A 12,500-nucleotide genomic window follows, 5' to 3' on the forward strand; every position below is an offset into this window, starting at 1 on the left:
ATACTTGAACTCTCATAGCAATAGGAATTATGGCTGAGCACTCTCAAGGTAACAGTGATCCCTTAAAAAGCTTATTAATCACAAGAAAAATCAAACTAAGTTTATCAAGACTAGTGTGAGGTATCAAAAATTAAATGAGAAATATACTAGAGTAAAAGGGCATCGCTCCATCAAACAACTTTAACTGGTCTTAATTCACTTCAGCAAAACTAAGGGAACAAAACATGTTTATCACTTTGCCTTATGCACACAATTAATCCTATTCACTGGTGGTCAGTAAATGAAATACTGTTTTTAAAAGTTTTGAATACAAAAATTTATTTATAAATTCAAAATTTATAAGTAGAATTCACAGTTTGAAAAATTTACTATTACTTGAAAACAACACAAAAATTTTATTAATTCTTGAGTTAAATTATTAAACAAAACTAAATCACAAAAACTTTAACTTACCAAGAAATTAAACTAATCAATCAAAATTTAAACTATCAAGAATTACTCAAGATTTGAAAAGAAAATCTTAATAAATGAACATTAAATCAAGTATGCAATGTTAAATCATCAAGATATATTTAAAATGTTAAGTGAATGTTAAATGTTAAATCACCAAAATATAAAATTTAAAAAAAACCAAAAGATTGCAAACACAAGAACACATAAAAATACACAAAAGATTTATCAATAATAATTTCACTAAGGCAAAATTTTCCTAATATACCTTATTATACCAGGATAATAATAAGTAAAATTCACTTTACCTTACACAAGCCTGTGAAAACCACAGGACATGCAGTTGCTTTCGATTCACAAAACACACTTTTTTTTGTCTGGTGCCGTTACTATTAAAGAATTTGAGAGAGAGAGAGAGAGAGAGAGAGAGAGAGAGAACCAAACTGATAGGTCTCTCAAATTAGAATGAACAAATCTGAGGATTCCAGTATGAAATTAAAACAATCATATTATGTCATGAAGGCATTTTGGGAACGAGATACAAAAGTTCTAGAAGGAAGGAAGGTGACGTCACTTCCAGTAAAACGTTTTGAATGCAATCTCACAAAACATGACATAATTGATCAAGACAAAAGGGCATACATGACCAGAGCCATGTATGTAACATTAGGAAATCATTTGTCTTCTTCTTGTATGAAACAAAGCTTTTACAGAAATTCTTACGTCATCAAACAGATTGCAACAGGCTAATTATGATTGGCATGTTTTAAAAACAAAACAGAAAACTCGAGTTGGTTTCCAGAACAGATGAGCAATTGCTATTCCTGACCTGTCATTGCTTAACCGAAAACAACGTGCTCTGTTATCTGAACTGATGACAGATGACACATCTGGTCTAAAACTCGAATCTCTCTTTCCCACTAATATGCTATTATCAAGAAAGATATTAATTCCAAATTAAGCTGTTAAGTTACCTAAATCACTAACTCTTTTGAGTTCTGATACTAAACTACATATATTTCATAATTACTACTATTACACATAACACATGATAAATAGAAGAGTAAATATATCAAAACTATAGGATGATATACATATTACAAGGCAACATCATGAAATCCCTCCCCCCAGAAGATTAGTTATCCCGGGTTTGAACTCAACGATTCACAACGGGATAAATAATCTGTTATGACATTATCTTTTCCTGAAATGTGTTTCACTTTTACATTATACGGTTGCAGGCATAAAGACCACCTGGTCAGTCTCTGATTGTTATTTTTCATCTTATTGATGAATGAGATAGGGTTGTGGTCAGACAAGACTAAAATTTCTTCATTCCTAGGTCAGTTCACTTACACTTCAAACTTTTTCAATGCTGTTATTAATGCTAACATTTCTTTTTTGATTGTTGAGTAAGTTTTCTGATGCTTTTTCAACTTTGAAGACATGAACCTCACTGGATGCAGTAGTCTGGTGACATCTTCTTGAAGTAGAATGGCTCCAATTCCACAGTCGGATGCATCAACTTGTAATACAAACTTCTTATTGAAGTCTGGAACTTGAAGCACTAGTCTTGAAGTTAATATGGCTTTAACCTTCTCAAATGATTCTTGACATTCTGGAGTCCAAACAAACTTTGTCTTTGGACTGGTTAAGTCAGTTAAGGGAGCTGCTATGGCTGAGAAATTTGGACAGAATCGGCGATAAAATCCAGCCATGCCCAAAAATCTTTATAGCTGTTTCCTTGTAGTGGGGGGTGGGGGTTAGCCTTATGGATACCTTCTACATTAGCGTCAACAGGAGCGAGAAGGCCTTTTCCAACTTCAAATCCCAGATGTTGAACAGTTGCCTTTCCAAACTCACTTCTTTGAAAGTTGATTGTTAGTCCTGCTTCCCGTAGTTTCTTGAACACTTTCCTTAAAATCTTCAGATGTTCTTCCCATATATTAGAATAAATCACAATGTCATCAAGGTATACATCCACTCCTTCTGTGGATCCTAGCAGTTGATCCATCACTCGTTGGAATGTTGCAGGTGCATTCATCAGACCAAACGGCAAAACGGTGAATTGATACAGTCCAAAAGGAGTAATGAATGCTGACAGCAACTTAGCATCCTCATCTAAGGGAATTTGATAATATCCTTTCAACAAGTCTATCTTGGAAACAAATTTGGCTTGTCCAATATTATTGTTTCACTCCTAGCAACTTCATCACATCCTGGAATAATTTTGAGGTAAAGTTTGTTCATCTATCACTCTGTACAATTTCTGGAATTCGAAACTTGGAGAAAAATTCCACCAACTTCTCAGCAATTACATTTGCGCTTATAATTCTTACAGGAATCACCTCAGGATATCTTGTTACGGGACACATTAATGTCAACAGATATTCATGTCCTTTCTTCGTTTTCGGAAGTGGACCAACCACATCTATTATCACCTTGCTAAAGGGTTCTCCTCTAACTTCTATCGGTTGTATGGGAGCTTTTTGAATAGTTTCATTTGGTTTTCCAGCTATCTGGCATGTATGAAACTCCCTGCAAAATTTGCTGACATCCTTGTGAAGTCCAGGCCAAAAAAAATACTTCATAACCTTCTCAACAGTCTTCCTGATTCCCATATGTCCAGACTCGTGCGCTACTGCTATCACTTACCTCCTCAATGGATATGGAATCAAAATTTGATGATATTCACCCCATTCAGCATTTCCTGGTATATCTGCAGGTGGATGCTTCCTCATTAGCAATCCATCCTTTAGATAATAACAGGTAGAAGTTTGTTGCATTTCTTCTTGTTCAGCAACTCTGAAGAACAGATCAGCCAACATTGTATCCCTCTTCTGCAGTTCCACTAATTTCTCTCTAGTCACTTGACCAACTCCAAGGGCTGAACTCTCAATATCTGTTAACTCTGCTTCGGTAGTTTCACTACTGTCTTCAGGAACACTTTGACTACTCGGAGTCTCTTTACCAATAATAGGATTTTCCTCTTCTGCAAGAATCTCTTCAGTACTGACATTAGGCAAAACTTCACTTTCCTGGAACAGCTCTTCTAAGCTCAAAGATCCTTCTGGTGCAGTTACACAACTTGGAAATAGGTGAGGGTTTTTCTTCTCTAATTCCATTGTAGGACTAATCCTTAATGGTTTGTCTGTCACTACAGGACAAGGAACGAAGGGAACACCACCAACTTCATTACCCAATAAAACATGCACATCTTCAACAGCTAGTGAGTCGTTTACTGCAAAATCAATATTTCCTGTCACTTATTCACATGACAAATGCAAGCGGCATATAGGAGTTACTTCCTCTCCTCCTATACCCTTTAAAATAACTGAATCTCTGGTGAGATTCTTCTCCAACTGCGGATGGGTACCCTGAACTACCACACTATGATTACTTCGTGTATCACGTAATATCTTCACTGGTACTTTTGCACTCAAAGAGGGAGTTGTCAGCATACCTTCATAGATATATGGCTTAAAAGCTTCCTCACTGTTCAGCCACTCACTACTGGAAATTGCATTTCCACTGGTTGCTAAGCACTGCTTGTCTTGTTTCATTTTTTCCCACACTGTTCCTCATAGCTGGCTTTACCTGGTTACCTCTTGTCACCTGTCTAACTGGTTTAGTCTGCTGGTACACTTTAAAGCAGTCTCGACTATAATGTCCTACTCTTCCACACTTGTGGCAAACAACATTAATTTTCTGCGCCTGTCTTGAGAATAGACTAGAAGGGGCGGGTTTAACATTCTACTGCTGTGGGGCATATCCTGGCTTTGTGCTGGTATAGTTATTAGAGGGGTTTCTCACAGCACTGTTCGTAAAAGTCGACTGAGACCTATAACCTGTGAATTGTTGGTTCTGGTACCTGCCATTATAATTCTTTTTGCTGGATATTATGTTGTAGTCCTCACTCAGAGTAGCAGCTTTATCAAATTTCTTCACCTCTCTCTCTCTCTCTCTCTCTCAAATAAGCTCTTATATGTTCAGGATTTTCCTCTTAGATATTGCTCTAAGACCACTAATTCTTCTAGTTCGTCCATAGACTTAATTTTAGCAGCCTCCAGCCATCGTTTAAAACATCTCCTTACGTTATAGGCATAATCCAAGAAAGTCATCTTGTCATCCTTCTTCAAAGATTTGAATCTTTTATTGTAATATTCAGGGGTCATCTGGTAAACTTGTAGCACATTGTGTTTGAGTACCTTGTACTCTTTACACTGATCAGCTGATAAGGCTAAGTAGGCACTTCTTCCTTTACCAATGAGTACACTCTGTATCAAGACCGACCATTTATCCTCTGGCCATCCCATACCTGAAGCTACTTTTTCAAAGTGATCAAAAAACTCATCTGGAGATTCATCTGTAAATTTTGGAATTAATTTCTGTACTCTTACTACATCAAACACAGGGTCTGCATTACCTTGGATATAATTATATGGGTTTACAGGTAGTAAGGATCGAGCTCTGATTAACTCTAACTCCCTTTCATGTTTTACTCTTTCTCTTTCTTCTTCTTCTCGTCTCCTTACTCTATCTCTTTCTTCTTTTGCCTTTTCTCTTTCTTCTTCTTCTTGCCTCCTTGCTTTATCTCTTTCTTCTCTTGCTTTATCTCTTTCTTCTTTTTCTTTATCAGCCTGTATCTGTAGCCTAAGTAAGTTTTCTTCTGATTCTAGTACCTTCAGTCTACCCCAAAATTCTTCTAAGTCTAAACTTCTAAGTTCTGCCTATACATCACCGTTCTCATTTTCTTGCCATACCTTATTTGTAAATTCTACCTCAGCTGCATTCAACAATTCATATGCCTCCCTTAACTCTCCATCTACTTTACCAGAGCTTATTAATTCCTGGATTGCGACACACTTGACTTGTGCCTCAATCATATCAAAAGTAACATTACCCCCACATGTCACTGCTAAGGGAGTCCACTGTGCCTTAGTCAGGTGAGATTTAGACAACTTTCTGATGGTTGGAGCGGCCAAAAATTCCTGAACATTAAACAGATCCATTTTTTCTAGTTTACTCAACAAAAAGGGGTTTACAATACACTTCAAAACAATTATATGGTTACTCTCCTACCAAAAATATATTCCTTACACCACCAGTATAAATCATGAACCAGAGCGATATTCTGTTTAGTTCTTCCTGGACAATGGGCACCAAATAATTTGTTTAATTCTCCCAGATCTGACCATCAAATATTTCATCACTGTTCGATCCCATTCAATCTGTCTAATCCCGTTCTTTAATTTCCCGGGTCTGGGCACCAAATCATTTGTCACGAAGTGATCAAGCACCTGGTTATTACACAAATAATAATACCAAAAAGTTACCTAACTTCGACCAGATACTTGAAACCTCATAGCAAAGATATTAAGACTGAATACTCTAAAGGTACAGTGATCCCATAAAACTTACTTATCACTTGAGAAAATCAATGTAACTTCATCAAGTTAAGGGGTGAGGTAACAATTAATAAGTTATAAACAGACTAGTGGAAAATGGGCATCTCCTCAACAAGCACTATAACTGTTTCTCTGGTTCTATTACACCTAGATAAGTCTCAGGTGAACAAACAGATATATCACTTACCTTGTACACATTCATTAACTTCTCTAATTACTGGTGGTAAAAATGAAATGCTGTGTTTTTAAAACTTTAAACAAACAAATTTATTTCTGAGTTCAAAAGTTATATGCAGAGTTCACAATCTCAAAAAGATTTACTATTAATTGATAACAGGGTAAGATTTAAGTATTTCTTAATCAAGTTTAATTCACAAAACTTTAATTTATTAAGAAAGCAATTTGGTTAAGTAAGATTCAAACCATTGACTATCACTCAAGTTTTAAACATATACCTGATTAATTAAACTCCACACAACTGTTCACCAAAATATTACTGACTGGAATCCACATAAATATTTTCTGAAATCTCAATAATAAGTATGCACTAACAAAATGCTAAGTAATCACCAGCACAAAACTTTGTAACACAATAATTATAAAATTAGAGTAATATGATAGCACAGACATATAAGAATGAAATATGCAAAACTGGAAATATACCATTAGCAATTTACTAAAACAAAAATATTTTTAAAGATTATACCAATCTTTCAAAAGATTACCTTCACTTTTAAAAAAGGTTAAATTCACATCTTTCTAAGACTTTTTCTCAAAGACAACACTGCCAAGTCACAATGATATACACAATGATATATAATTAGCAGCAAGACACATTAGAACTCACAATAAGAGATATGTTCATCTCTTGTCAAAATAATAATTCTCTTTCACCTAGAACATCATTTCAACTCTAACATAATAAAACCAGTAATCATCACATTACCTTTCTTTAGGTGGTACACCATTACACACTTTACACGATGCTTGCACAAAATAATATCCCAGATCACCTCTTACAAAATGAATACACTTCTTGGGTGAGTTTAAGAAAACTTTTACAAGCAGTAAAGCAGCCAGTAAACCTTATACATGTATGGAATTATTGAGAGAGAGAGAGAGAGAGAGAGAGAGAGAGAGAGAGAGAGAGAGAGAGAGAGAGAGAGAGAGAGATGCTTATCCCAGGGACCCCTTTTCTGACTGAGTGACTCTGGATTAGCACTGTACTTTTAACTCCAAACCCTCCAAGAATACATGATACATAAAGTGTACATACATTTTACATACAGGTATACATGTATGGTATACATACAAGGAACTCTAAGGCCCAGAAGGAAATATGCCAGTGCTCTTATCTCTATGATGGACATTTCCTGTTCAGGGTTAAGCAGAAAAAGGTATTTTGGACCAAAACTGGTAGGCTGTCAACATGTCAACTTCAACCACCTCTCTTCCTCATTCCATTTCTCAGATTATGGAAACATATAATAAGCGCAGACACAGCTAATAACCATGGAGCAGACATACAGAACAAATATGTAACAGGCAATTCGCCGATTGGCTGTCAAGTCATCACGATAACACAAAGAGGCCTTGCCTTTCTCCAAACACGACTTCCTTCACCAACAACTGCGTAAATATGGGAAACGCTAAGCGATCTGATAAGAATCTTACCCTCTCTCCCTGTTCGGTGCTAACGCTCAATACTCGTATTAATATATCAAACAAATGGAAAAAATATATAAAAGGGTTTTAAGATTACATGATACACAATTTATCTGTAAGAAAAAGACATTTTAAAATTATATCTCACAACAAATGATGAATCTGCAAGCAAAACATCAAAATTTCCACAGAGATACATATTACACTTGTAGAATGGTTATGGTTATGTATATTATAACACCTTATAGTAATATATGTATATATATACTGTACATTATATATATATATATATATATATATATATATATATATATATATATATATATATATATATATATATATATATATATATATATATATATATATACTGTATATATATATATATATATATATATATATATATATATATATATATATATATATATATATATATATATATATATATATATATATATATATATATATACTGTATATATATATATATATATATATATATATATATATATATATATATATATATATATATATATATATATATATATATATGTATGTATGTATGTATGTATGTATAACTGTATCACGAAAATATGGAACGTGATGAATATATAAATGCTAAGTAAAGGACGTAGTGGCGAAAGGTCTCGCAGCACTCCAGTGCTAACATGTGGCCCCTTGTGAACTGTCTTTTACAGAAGATGGAATTAAGTCTTCTAAGGCAATTATTTCACAAGGGCAGAGGCAGAATGAAAAGGGCCAGATAACAGGATTCTGGAAAATTATTCCAGGGTCAGCATTCATTTACATAGAAACTTTCTCTCACATGAAATTAATTATTCATGATGGAGGGGATTATTAGTTAGATATAATTAGCACATGAAAAACTATGGTGGGAATGCTCTAATTATTATCACAGAACAAACTTAGTTTAGGCTTGGAACAAGTCGTGAGGGAAAGTGTGCTTCCTAGGCTGTGGGAAACAAAGGAGCTTTGTTTGAGAGAATGAAAAGCTGGAAATACTGAAAATGGAGAGAAATTCAGAACAAGGAAAAGAACACTGTTGTTACTTGCTACTTCAAGATGTATCTTATTGCATCCGTGCGTGGGGCTCGCTTGCAAAATATGGATTCAGGCCACAGAAGTCCCGACATGTGGCCAGTGGGAGGAGGTCAAAGAAGTGACCTTGCCCTCCGGAGGTTTGGGAACGGACTGAGAGCAACCTCAGTAGTAGAGGTGCCCTATTTTGATTCCAGCAGCGGGCACAGGACAGCGGTACATCTGCAAGAAGCAAATAACAACCAGCACAGAGGTCAAAGGGAAATAGGTCTTATAGTTAAGACTAACTAAGGGTCAGCCTAACGGCCAAATTACTATCCTGACTGGTCCTTGTGCCCTAATGGCTTCCTGTCCCCCAATATCATATGGTAGTGGGGTAGGACGACTACATTCTGTCCCCCCTAGTGGTGGTCTCCTCCATCCGCCTTGAAATTTGACTTCCTAGCTAACGGACTGGAGGGCCGAATTTTATAAATACATGAAAGCTCCCCCTTTAAGAAGGCATTCATTCTCATTTGGGTGCGAAGGCCTTGGCTAAGTAAGTTATTCATCTCAACTAGTCAGTTAGCTTCCCTAAATGAGTCTTACTTCTGCAATGCAGCTAACTAAAATGACCTACCTAACTGCTAGGAGGGGATACTAGTTTTACTAACTTACTTACTACAGCTTAGCCTAACACTATACAACAGCATCTACAGACTTCTACTGGCTGTCTCTGATGACAGGGGAACTTTATTCCTAGGCAAAGGGTACATGGAAAATGGTGTCTTCTTGACATGGTCTACTATCCTACTGCCCTGGCACTAAATTAAATGACACTGACCTAACCAAATGCATTTATTTACAGATTACACAATCCTTTATGGAATATCACACGCAATATTTTGGACATGAGCAACCTGAAGGGTTAACCATGCTAAGCAGTCAGGTGTGTATCAGCTTGAGTATTGGACAGTTTTATCATGAGTTTATTAACAGGGTTAGTACTACAAGGTTGCCCAGGGTGTTAGGTGTTAGCCTACTGGGGCAGAGATCATGCCAGCTACCTCCTCTGGGTAGGTGCCAGGATCACTCTGAGATGGAAATGGCACTGTGCCAATGGGAAACAAGTGCCAAAGAGAGCTTGTGGCTCTTATGGATTAACTGGATCTCTTCCGCCCTCCTTCCTCTTTGGGTTCCTCCAAGGTCTGGGTATGCCATTCCTAAGAGGTGACAAGGACACCGACTCTGGGGAAAGGCCAGAAGTGCCGTTAGGAGCAGAATCAGAGGTAGCCTTAGGAGCTATGGGGAGGCTCCCTACTTCGGCTGCTGCGACAACTGTTCCTGGTCAACCAGAGAAGGTTCATCCTCAGCAGACAAAGGTGATTGTGAAGAAGAATCGTCGGGGGTCGGAGGCTCACAATTTGCAACGATCAACTCTGTGAGGTTTGGAGGATCTCCACTAGGAGGATCCGTGACATGACTGGGAGCTGGCACTGGCACTAACTCTGGGCCAGGCACAGAGGTTAAGGTTAATGGAGGCTCAGCATTTGAAATAGATGGAGCCTGGCACTGCTCAGGGCTCTCAAGTGGCACTGGCAGAGATTTGGAGTCAGGCATGCCTGATGAGGGTCCCAAGGGTGCAAAACCCCTCGGTGTACCTGAGGTAGCATGAGACAGAGATTCCTGTCTCAGGTAGAGGGTAGAGCCTCTTGGGATTGTTCCGTTTATGTTGTCCGCTGCATTTTACTTGCTAGGGCACCCCAACCAGTTCATGGAGTGCCATGTCACATTACAGGTCTTGCAGCGGCACTTGGTTCTGGCAGTTTCCTCTTGTGGTGAGGGAGGAAACTTTGGGTGGCCATCCTTTTGTGAGGAGCGAGGCCTGGGCCTGGAGTTGCATGGAGAGTGCCCCTGCCAACGACCACTTTGGTGAGTGGAAGGTAGGGCTGGCGGTGGCACGCCTGTCATGGTGGCAGTGTCCCCGTCAGGTGATTGTGGAGATAAGGCCTCCTGGTGGAGGTAGCTAGGCAACAGAGTGGCTTCGGGAAAGGACATCCTCAGAGGAAGTCTCGTCCCAACAGGAACTCTACTCTGTGCCTGATTTTGCTCACCATGTTAATGCGGTGAGGTTGTGTGCCCCAAGGGGCTGTCACATGAAGCTCGACTGGGAATGGTCTTAGTCTGCTCCTCCAAGTCATTGTCCACCTGGTCTTTTCATCTACAGTGGCACTGGTTGGTACTAGGGCCCGGTCAATCAGGCAAATATCTGAGCCAGTGTCTACCATAACCAGCAGGTTCACTGGTAGTCTAGAACCATCCAGGGGTGTCACTGAGATGGACTGAGTCCACACCCGCTCTGGGTGAGACATATCTGGCGGCATGGCCGTGGAGGTCATGGCACTTATCAGGTTTACTTGCTTGGTAGAGGGGATATGTCTTGGGCAACCAGGATATCCAACAGTATATTGCCCTGCAGTTCCACAATCTCTGTAGGTGCCCCTTGGATGGGCTGATTTCCCTATGGTAACTGTCAGTGGAGAAGATTGAGTGGTTGTGGATGGAGAAGAGTCCTTGAAGTCCTTTTGAGGGTGCTGCTGGTTAACTCCTTTCTTAATGCGGCACTCAGATTCGGGGTGTCCGACTCTCTTACAGAAGTTGCACATGGGTGGCTTGGCAGGGAGTCTTTTCTTCAAGTGAGCTGATCCCGAGAGATGACCGGGTGGCACTATTCGCTGGTGAGATGTGCTGTGAGACTGGTTAAAGGTCTCCCAGTCGATGGCCATATGACAAGCTTCTGTGGGTGTTTTAGGTTGCTTGTCATTGAGGTGCACAAGAAGTGGTCCAGGAACACACTGGAAGAGATCCTCCAGCATGATCCAGTTGAACAGGTCCTGGAACTCTGTGCATGCTATGGCGTTGAGTCAGTGTTGCCCTGATTGGGTTTTATGATAAACCCATTCAATCCAGTCCCATGCAACTGCCTTGGTGAGACCTCTAAAACCCCGGGGTGTTCTCATATGCCTTGGTGATCACCCGTCGAACGTCTACCGTGTTCCCTCTCATACCTTTGTCCGGTGAGTGGAGGGGAGTTTTGGCTTTGCCATCCATGTGCTTGGCAAGCAGTGCAGCCCTCTCCGTCTCAGTGGTGGGGTAGTTCTCGAAGAGTGCTTCTACTTCCTCCAACCACACCTTGGGCTCATCCTCCATCCATTTAGGAATCAGAGCATTAATGCTAGATATTGGAGCATTAGGCATAGCAGGTGTGGGTCTGGAGGCTTGTTGGGCAGCTAGAGCTTTGGCACTTTCCTTTCAAGCCTTCTCCAGCTTGAGCTCGTTTTCCTTAAGCACTTGCTCACGCTCATTGAGAGCTCGCTCACTCTCCTTGAGAGCTAGGTCACTTTCCTTGAGGGGAAGGTCTCTCGCTGCCTTAGCTTCTTCATATTTCCTCCAATCTTCTCTTCCTGCTCTCTCCCTGGAGTATGTCATCCAGCTGTTCTTTTACCCACTAGGTCAGTCTCTGTCCCATGTAACCTGCGTCCCTGTCCATGTTCATGAGGGCTTTGTGCTGTTCTAATGACATACTTCAAGTCTTTCAGGACGTCTAGGGGAAGGGGTCTGTGACAGTGGGAAGTGTCCTGTAATTTGGTGGCACTCTGTTGGAATGGCACCTTCTCAATAAGGTGGCACTGTGGCTGAGTGTGCCGTGCAGAGGTCACACTTATGTCGCCATCCTGAAGGAGCAATGATCCTTATGGGCAGATGTGCTGATGAAGTGGAGCGATCCTGAAGGAGCAAAGATCCTGGGGTGGATTCACCGTTGGCACTCTGTATCTCAGGTACAGGTGCAGTAGCCTATGATGGGAAAACTGTCTTGGTGGCGCTAGGGTGCCAGGGTCTTCTGGGGAACAACACTAAGAGGCAGTACAACCAAATTGCACTGAA

This window comes from Macrobrachium rosenbergii, chromosome 1, assembly GCF_040412425.1.
Source record: "Macrobrachium rosenbergii isolate ZJJX-2024 chromosome 1, ASM4041242v1, whole genome shotgun sequence".
Classification (NCBI taxonomy): Eukaryota; Metazoa; Arthropoda; class Malacostraca; order Decapoda; family Palaemonidae; genus Macrobrachium; species Macrobrachium rosenbergii.